The 10,119-nt window shown below is 37.5% G+C and overlaps 1 long non-coding RNA gene across 1 annotated transcript; it reads left to right on the top strand.

The window, feature by feature from the left end:
• The first annotated feature begins 6,244 nt into the window (after positions 1–6,244).
• LOC116079915 lies at positions 6,245–7,582 on the top strand. Its single transcript, XR_004114214.1, has 3 exons — positions 6,245–6,332; positions 7,202–7,343; positions 7,536–7,582. It is a non-coding gene; the product is annotated as an uncharacterized LOC116079915 (long non-coding RNA).
• The last annotated feature ends 2,537 nt before the right edge of the window (positions 7,583–10,119 follow it).

The raw sequence follows: 10,119 nt of genomic DNA, 5'->3' as shown, positions 1-10,119 counted from the left end.
ACCCTCCAAGCAGAACCATTGTTCATTGAAACAGTTGGTGAATGACTTTATGGATAGACCATTTTAATGCACACACTATTTCATAAATGAATGTAACCTGTTCTCTGTGGGCTGAGAATAAAGCCACTCACTCAAGTCAAATAGCCTTGACCGTAGCAGGAAGTCTGTATCCAAAAATCGTGCCTAGGATTCATTCCTTGGTTCAACAGAACTGTCAACTCTCACCTTAGCTATGATAGATGTAAAATCCTTTGGTGATGTGAGGGTCATTGAAGTACAGCCTTATTACAATGAAATTCAATGTCTAAAAATGGTTCTTATATTGGTCTTGTACCATAGTAAGAGCCAAGATTTTAAGCTCTACTAAATACAAAACAAACAAACAAACAAAAAGACTTTATATATTTATGTTCATTTAAGAAAATACTAGTAGTGATATATTATTTTGAAATATACAGTTAATATGTTTCGAGTTATTTACAATTTATATTGAGAAAAACGTATGTATTTTCAGTATTGCTGTAGACAAGCATCTACATAAGACTGTTAAGTTGATTGTTGTTTTATATCAAACATCTTTTATAATACTCATTTTTATTGTTAAAACATTTTATAAATTTTAAGGAATATGACAAAAAAGATATTGTAGGTATTGAAGGGAAACAAGAATGTGATTTAATCTATTTATTTACATGTTTTTAAATGTTAACAAATTCAGATAAGTTGAAATCATGTAACTTTTCTCATCATAATGCAATGAAACTTTTTTAAAAAGGCATGGTGATTAAGCAGAAAGTGCGCAATGCCTTAAATGATGAACAATATCTAAGACATGCTGATGTGAGGATCAGAAGAAAACCAGTGTTCTTAATGCTTCTTTTAACACAAATCAAACAAAGTGAACCAAACAGAAGACATGTACAGGTGCTGTTCTTCACTCTCCTGTCTACAGAGAGCATTCAAACATGTCACAAACCCACTATGTTCAAATGCTATGGTTTTAGTTCATGAGTCTGGAGACAAAGGTGAAAATAAGACCATAAGCATTTCTAGAAACAGATTCCAAAGCATCTTATGCCACTGCATCTTATGATAGAGATCACATCTTACATCTTGGAAGCGGGGGACGCCTTGATAAACAGATTTGTTTGTTTGTTTGTTTGTTTTTGTTTGGTTTGTTTTTAGTTTTTTGTTTTTGTTTTTGTTTTTTGTTTTTCAAGATAGGGTTTCTCTGTGGTGTAGCCCTGGCTGTCTGGGAACTCACTCTGTAGACCAGGCTGGCATAAAACTCAGAAATCTGCCTGCCTCTGTCTCCCAAGTGCTGGGAATAAAGGCGTGTGCCACCACTGCCCAGCTGATAAACAGTTTTATAATATTATATTATATTATATTATATTATATTAAAGACTGACATGTACCTTTCGTCCATCATCATTGTGCAAACAAACTACAAGTGTATCAGGAAACACAACTTTTTAAAAGTTAGAGCATATGTGCACTAGACAGAAATAGGAGTTTCTTACCCTTCAATGCGGAATAAAAAATAATTTTCTTCTACCTTTCAAAATGCAATATGGTATAGAAAAATGATAGTTAAGTTTGATGTTGTTTAAATTCATGGCAAACCCTATAAACAAATTGCCTAATAACCTTAAATATATATGGAAGTTTTCTGCCTCATTTCTGGGAAATTTATTAGAAATAATTGGTGGAGATTGTTTACAACTATGTTAACCTATGAAGATGATAAAGTATCCAAAGGTTTTGATAGAAAGACTTGGGCACAAGATGCCCACAAGATTCTGAAAAAAGCATCTCTTGGTTCCTGGGACACAGCAGGCTGGTGAACGTGCTGATCTATTCTCCCTTCAGAAATGAGATCTAGTAGGAGCTGTCTCTCACTTTTGGTTGCTGTCTAGAACCACATAGGAGAAGGAGAAACCCAGGGATAGTTGCAGTAGGCAAGGCTCAAAGATATGTTTCATTATACATAGTGGCTCAGTGGCTGCTTGGTTTATTAATAGAGAACATAACAGACTCTCTGCCCAGTTATTGGCTGACAGAATATGTAACACAGTATGACTTTGGTGTCACACACTCAGGCGTGCAAAACTTTGTAGAATCAGACTGAAAAAGTAACCAACAAACTAGCAGTAGCTTTAAAAAAAAAAAGAAAGAAAGAATTGATTATAAGAGCGATCTTGGAACTAGAGTGCATGATTTCCAAGCTGACAAATATTTTCAATACGCAGTTAAAGAAAAGCATTATGAGTTATGCTCAGAAACCTACAACATCGTTCTAATACAGGAAGACAAACTGCGCTGGGAAGAGACTAGCCTGAGAGAGGCCAGCTGTGCACTCATTAGGTGATGGCCTAAGTCAAATATGCTAGAAGGGACCTAAAGACCATTATGTCTAGAGAACTCTGAAGTAAATGTGGTGTGGAGAACAATCGCTCCCCAAATGCAATACTATGAACATCAGTGATAAGAAATGTAATTCTGCAACTGGAAAGTTGAAGAGTTGAGCTAAAATTTTCACTAAGGGGACTTGACTACATGCCTCGGTTGACAGAAGAAAGAATATCCACTTGAGGACACATCACTGTGGTGAGGACTAGAAAAAGAAAGGGAGAATAATGAATAAAGTAGAGCATAGTCAGAGACTCCAGACCCTGCCTTAATCAGCTCCAGCTGCTACAGAAAACATTCCACACACTGGCTGGCTGATGAACAACAGAAACTTGTACCTCTCAGGATCGTGGCTGAAGGTCTGAGGCCAGTTGGGGATTGGGGTCCAGGGAGGACTCTCTCTGGCCTTAAAATGTCTTATTTTCAGATAATAACTTCAAGTTCCACTGTTTGAAATTAGAGCTGATATCAAGCAAACTCAATATTGAGAAACCATTAAAAAAAAAAAAGAATGATAAGGATTTACCATGGGAATTAATTCAGTATTAAGAGAGGCATTCTTTTCTTAAGAAATAAAAATTGACAGACCTACTTGATGAAACAAGAAAAACTAGAATCTTAAATAAAATTAAGAAAGGAAGGAAGATCATGAAAGATTGGAGGGACTGTGAGAGGCTGTGAAGTTTACTACAAACTTCTATCTGCCTGCAAATTGAATAAATGCAATTAAGTGGGCCTATTTCTAAAAAGATAGATTAAAGAAAGACACAGACTTAAACAACTAAACAGAATTAGTAAAAATAAAGATTTGAGTTAGCATCTGAACATTTCTCCAGGTTTGGTTTTGACTGATGAATAAAAATTCCAAATAAGTATCACATTTAGAAACATTTCCAAAATTGTCTGAAGCCAATACTGCTCTGATCTCCAAACCAAGGAATGACACCAGAAGTTGTTAAAGGTTAGACAGGCTCCTTCTTGAAAATCATCGGCTACAGATCAAATGCAGCAGCACACACAAAAAAGTACACAGCAAATGGAAACCCATTCTATCCCAAGGCTGCAAAGTTGGCTTGACATGCCAAACTCAGGAAAACACAGCATCTTCATTAACAACATGGAACAAACAAACAATCATATGACACATCATTAAAGACTAAAAACAATTGACAGCATTCAATACTGTTTCCTGATAAAATACTAATACAGGTCAAAAATGAAATAAACAAAGAAAAACCAGAAGGAGATATGTTTATTTGCAAATAATCTGACTTCAAATCATAAAATTCTAAAAAACTACAATAAATTAAAACTTAGATTTCATGATACAATCTTTATATACCAATATACAAATATGATAATACATGACAGAAATAAAATAACAAAGTGGAATTTTTAAGAACTCAATAAAGATAGTATAAAATCAATGAAACACTTAAGTTTACAACTACAAGATTTAAGTAATAAACTGATACCAAACATTGTTGAGGAAAATTACAGGGAATCCAAATATATAAAAGGATCCCTAACACTCATGACTTGGAAAATTTAATATTGTTGATGATGTGATATTCTCTAGGGTAATTGGAAAATTTAATAAAGTCTCACAATTCTAACAGGCTTTTATTTTTTTAAAGAAGTTGACAAGTTGATCTTAAAATAAATATGGAAATGGAAATGATTCAGAATCCAAATTGATGTTGAAAAAGAATAAAGTAGGAGAATTTATGCTGATTTTTTTATTTCCAAAGTTGCTGCAAACGTTGTGTAACTTGACACTGAGAATCAGGGCACAAACAACAAATTCCAGATATCATCCAGCTATGGGCCATGCTTTTCTAAGGGACCGTTTTTCTGAAATCATAATACCTTCCCTTCCCTTTCATGGGCTGAAAGTTTTTAACAAAAGTATCAGGTTCAGATCTCTCCTCTGTCTGTCTTTCTGTCTGTCTGTCTTTGTCTAACACATCTTTTCTCTCTCACACATATATGTACATATATACATACACAATTTTTAATTACTGGGGATGATGTTATAGATATGAAATGCACATATGCTTCAGGGGAAAACAATAACAACTTACTTCAAAATGTTGGCCTACTATACACAAGAGAAAAACTGAGAATTCCAGTTTCTTTTTATCCAAGAAAACCAGCCAACACCTCCCATGTCTTGTTGTATGTATTTATATGTATAAAACTGAATGGGTAGTTGGGTATGTGCATGCATATACATGCTATCCTTCAAGAGAGGTGTGGGATAAAGAGGAGGAGGATGACAAGAAGGAGCAAGAGGATGAGGAGAATGAAGAGAGAAAGCAGACAGGCAGAAATGGAGACAGGGATGTTTATGGATTTGAGGAAGCTCAGGTATGCAGATCTCCACCTTGTGCTTTCTTTAACCTCAGCTCCAACCTGGATGGATGGCATGGCTTGATATGTAAAGGACACAGACATCTCTGCAGGTGGTTGCTAGACAGATATACTACATCCTTGATGCAGTGGATCTACATGGAGCCAGACTAGAACTGTCAAAATGGGATTGAACAGAGAACTGTCCATGTGAGGCTGAATACCGAAGAATTGAGGAAATAAGTACTTATTTCGTTTCTTCAGGCCAGCTGAAGCCCTTGTCTCCTCTGTCAGGTGTTGTCCTCCTGAGCATGCAGTTTGAGCATAGGAACTAGCAAGATGCTCATTGGTAAGACTCTCCAATATTTTATCTGTCCTAAAGTCAGGAAACAGCAGGAACTTCCATACCTGGGGGCAGGACTAGTTACTTTAAGGAAGTTACAAACCCTAGTCTGAATTACATTTAATTCTTTAAATGCTTAGACATGTAACTGTTATTTCTTCTAGTAATAAGCCAAAGGGAATGATCAAAGTGTGTGTGTGTGTGTGCGTGTGTGTGTGGATGTGTGTGTGTGTATGTTAGCATCTCCACCAGCTGTGTGCAAACATGGAGTTTTGAGAACAATGCTGTCCTTGTCAGAGCCTAGTAGCCTGTCAGGGTCATATCATTTATGACAGCTACAGAGAAATGACTTGGGGGCATTTATTGCATAATTCTTGGTCTAAAATAGGCTAGAATAAATTAGTCAATGCATCCACATGTAAGCATCACAAGGCTCCATTCATTCATATTAAAGTCAATGGGTTTTAGACAAATGATATGCTGCTGGCTTCTCTGCAGGTAACCCCTAGACCCATAGCTTATGTGCCTTCCTTTCTGCACTCTTGTGGACACAAGTGGCTCTGCTCCCTTGCTCTCATCACTAACAGACAGAACAGTCCATTGGCCAGGCAATAAACCCATTTGAGAATAGATTTAGAACCTTTTCTCAGATCCTAGTGCTTTCCACTTCTTGACTCTTCCCCTTGCAAGGCACACAGGAAGATGTTTTCAGTCTAGAATGCCAGTCTAGAAACATGAAACCTTGACAGCAAAAGGCCCAGGTCTTCAAATAGGTCATCTCACCTATTTAGTTTGTTCAATGTACACAGAGAAGCTTAACTATTGCCCTCAAGGCATATTATGTAGAAAACACATACAATGCATGAACATACTGGTCAGGGGCTTTGGATCTCCTATTCTTCTGCTTCCTGACGATCTACAGCCTCTTGAGCTGCTCACAGGCCCCTAAAATCAGGACAAGAGATGCTGTTACTCACAGTACTCTGTCTTCTCTTTGTCCTGGCTTCATTTCTAGTGAGTGCAGAAGTTTTTAAGCAAAGCAATAGATCTTCTAGGCTTTCCCTGTTATTGCCTCATAAACAGAATAAGAATCCAGAATGCCCCAGAAGTCATTGATAATATTCTCATCAGCCAGCAGCTGATATCTTATAAGCTTCCATACTCTCACTAGATTTTGTGCTGACTGCGGTGAGAATCCAGTCTCTTCCCAAAGATATTTGAAATTGTGAGTTGACAGCCATGTCTGCATTTAGATTGCATGAGACAAACTATCAAACCCAGTCTGATTTTAAAAGATTGATATAGATTAAAATAGTGTTCTTACAGGAACACAAGTAGTATGTGTTTTTAATATTCTGTTTATATCTTTTACTTATTTGTGAATTTGTATAATAGGAATACTATTTTGTGATTTCTTGAGGTCTTCAAGGAAAATACTTTGTTGATTTAAGAATGTCTCATTCAGCATAACATAAAGCCTTAGAGGCAAAAACCTTTTCATAACAAGTATGCTCCTCATCTTCCTTCCTAAACTGTCCGTTGTCAGGTGCTGTGTTTCCAGCAGATTTAAAGACAATCAATTATTTATACAGGTGGCTGCTGAAAATGAAACACCCTTTTAAAAGGAAGCAAAAGAAAAAAGAAAATTTAAAGAGTATGGTGGATTCTTTTGTTCAAACATCATGGGGTTATTCTTTTTCCCCCAATGACTTTCCATATTATACATAAAAAGAAGAGTCTTCAGAATGCCTGAGTAACACAAAATTCACAAATATATTCTAGCCTAAAAAAAAAAAAACAAAGAACCGTTGTAGTACAAAGATGAGATGCATAAAATTACACATTGCAAAAGCATTTTATTTAAGTAATTTTAAACTAACCACCCACATTAATTACTATAGTTTTTTTTCAAAAAGTGGGCCTTTGAAATTAAAGTAACTACTACTACTTAGTTGTTTTTCATGGAGGAAAATTGTACCTCTCCATATGGTGAAGTCCATGTATCCTCCAACTTCCATGCATGCAGCTAGGAAGCTACAGTGCATCTATACCTGGAGAACCTATGTTTAAACTGAGCTCACCATTTCCCCACAGAAAGAAGGCTTATCTCCAGCTCCCTCCACAAGCATCTATAGACAACCTATGTCTCAGTTTCCAAGCAAGGAAGAGTCTCCTCTACAGGATGAACCTTGATGAGTCAGTAGAGAATGCAGTCTGCAGATGGTGCTGTCTACAGGTATGCCATCAGTATAGGGTGCCATCAATAGTCAGCGTGAACATTATCCACCAGGAGGGGATCCAAGAGACCATGCTATGGTACACCACATTATAATTGCACTGCTATATAGGACACTTTTGAGATATTTGCAAGAGCAAAAACTAGAGGTATTGGCACAAAGGTAGGTAAACAAGTTATTTCTTCTCACAGATACAGTCACGGAAGGACCAAGCCTGAGAACTCTTACCCACATCATGGTAAGTAACATGCAGAAAAACACACATACGACACCTTCAAGAACATAGTCCAAGACCTTTGGTACCATGATTCCAATACCATTGCTCCATTGCATGGGTCAAACATTTAAATTAATCATTAATCTTTATTATCCTTTGTATCTTAATTCTAATCCTTAAGAAATTCCCACTGGCTTTATTTTCAAAACATGACCAAGATGGAGTTCTCATGGTTTATCTTAGCCACCTTGACTTGGAGTACAAAGTGCTCATAGGGCTCCATGACTTGTTTCTAGCTCCACCCTTGTCCCTTGAAGCTTCTTAGCTTAATGATGCACTTAAAACCATGTCATATGTCACATCTCTGCTTAAAGTCGTTGAGAGGCTCCAAGAGTTCTCTCGTGATAAAGCTGCTGCTGTCTTCTAGCTCCCTGGGGGCTCCCTTAGCAAGACATATGTCCTCCAGGCTTACTCTTCTATGGCCAGTTGCTTTTCCCTGGTCTCCCTCATTGGCAGGTGCCTACCCCAGAACTGTGTGATGTCTGCTCCCCTTATCCAGACTTTCCTTTCTCAACATTATCTCATCAGAACCTTGATTGGGATGTTACCTTCCCAAGAAACCACCTGATCAAGCCAATTAGGATAGCAGCCTGACCTATACCCTCTCTCCATATCCTTTTCTCCACTTATCTTACACGCACACACACACACACACACACACACGCACCAAAAACTAACTCCAGCACAAGTCCAAGTCCATTTGGTATATACCATTTGACATTTTACCATATGTGTTTGTTGTTTATTACCATTTCAGCCAATAGGAAAAAAATTTCACAAGACACATGTTGTCTGTTTCTTTGCCATGATGAATACTGGAGATCTGGAAAATGGTGTTTAGTAAATATTTGATGAGTGAACAAAAAATTCCACAATAAACAAGTAATATCAATCTCTCAATATAAATAAAGCAAATGATATTATCATTTCCAACAAACGTTTCCCTGTCCTTTACCTACTTTAGCTGCCTAGAGAAATCTCGGAATGTTTGCATAGCCATGCCATGGATGCTGGAGACAAAATGAATGTTTGAAAGCTGTAGCTTCTGAGCCTCCATATACAGTGTGTGTACATTAAGAACTCTTTGAAGATAATATGCAATCAAATGGTGGTTTCCTCTCCTTACACCCACCCCACACTAGACCAGCTAGCCATTCTGTTCCACAGAAAGGCAAACCTATTTATTAGTGGTATAATTCAACCTGATTAGGGGTCTATCTGGATGCCAAAATGAGATGTATTCCTAAATAAGCAATGTGCACAAGATACCCCCCAACCATATGCTTGGAACATGCCTGCTCCTCATACATATGGATTATTGGGGTGTCCAATTTCCACATTCAACTAGTAAGCATTTCCCATGAGATGCCACAGCATATAAAAAATGCACTAAACATCGCATAAGTCTCATTTCAAAAGCTTAACCCTAACAAATGTTCCAGGTGAAGGACATAATTTACTTCCAATGGGAAAGAACCCTACTGGCTAACTCTCAGTCCTGCACTGGAGACCCTGATGAAGGCTCCTCGGCAGCTCCTCTGGGTCCCATGCTATTGTAGTAATAATGCTGAGTAGAAGAGTATAACTGGGGGTCTGGAGATGGCTCAGTGGTTAAGAGCACTGGTTCCTCTTCCAGAGGACTCTGGTTCAATTTCCAGCACCCACATGCCAAATCACAACTGTCTTAACTCTAGATCCAACACCAAATGCACATAAAATAAATAAATAAATAAATAAATAAATAAATAAATAAATAAAAGAGTATAACTGAGCCTGCAAGGTATCTTTGAGAAAACAAGTCATGGTTGATCTTCAGACTCTGGATTTGGCTTTGAATAATTTTACCTATTTTCAGTTTAGTCTCATGAGCACCAAGAGGTAATATTGTCCCATCTTGCACTGAAACTTACTCATATACCTTCCTTGCTTTTGTCAGAGTCCAAAATTGGCTTGCAACCCTGACCTTGCAAACCTCACTCACATGAGATTCTCCATGATGGGCAGTTCTCCTGGGGCTTGTGGTTTAATTCTCAGTAGAAGACCTTGTGGTACCTTTCCCAGGTCAGTTAAGTACAGGCTTCCTTAGTGACACTTGCCTACTCACGAATCAACCCATCTTCCCCAGCAAGGCTCACTGTAGTCTGGTGATAAAAAAGTCCTGATTTAGTTGTTGAAGATTTATGTCACTTTTCCATGAAATTTGGCAAAGGTTCTTGTAGGCTCAGGAATTCCATGAGGAAATGTAGAGACTAGTCACATGTGTGTGTTGGTCTACTTACAGGCAGTGTGATGTGTGTAATGACCTGTGTAATAGATGCTTATCTCCTCTATGGGAAAGACCCAGGTCTTAAATACTGTCAACTCTGAAGGTACATATTTCTCTTCTTGTTGCCTTCACATATCTGCTCCTTCATGCAGATTCACTTTGGAAGAAACAGGGAGAAGTTTAACCTACCTTATAAACAAGTATATGTAAATCCATTTATAGAGTTTGCCTA

Source organism: Mastomys coucha, unplaced genomic scaffold (assembly GCF_008632895.1).
Source record: "Mastomys coucha isolate ucsf_1 unplaced genomic scaffold, UCSF_Mcou_1 pScaffold6, whole genome shotgun sequence".
Lineage (NCBI taxonomy): Eukaryota > Metazoa > Chordata > Mammalia > Rodentia > Muridae > Mastomys > Mastomys coucha.
Note: the sequence above shows the minus strand (reverse complement) of the source record. Positions and strands in the feature narration are given on the sequence as shown.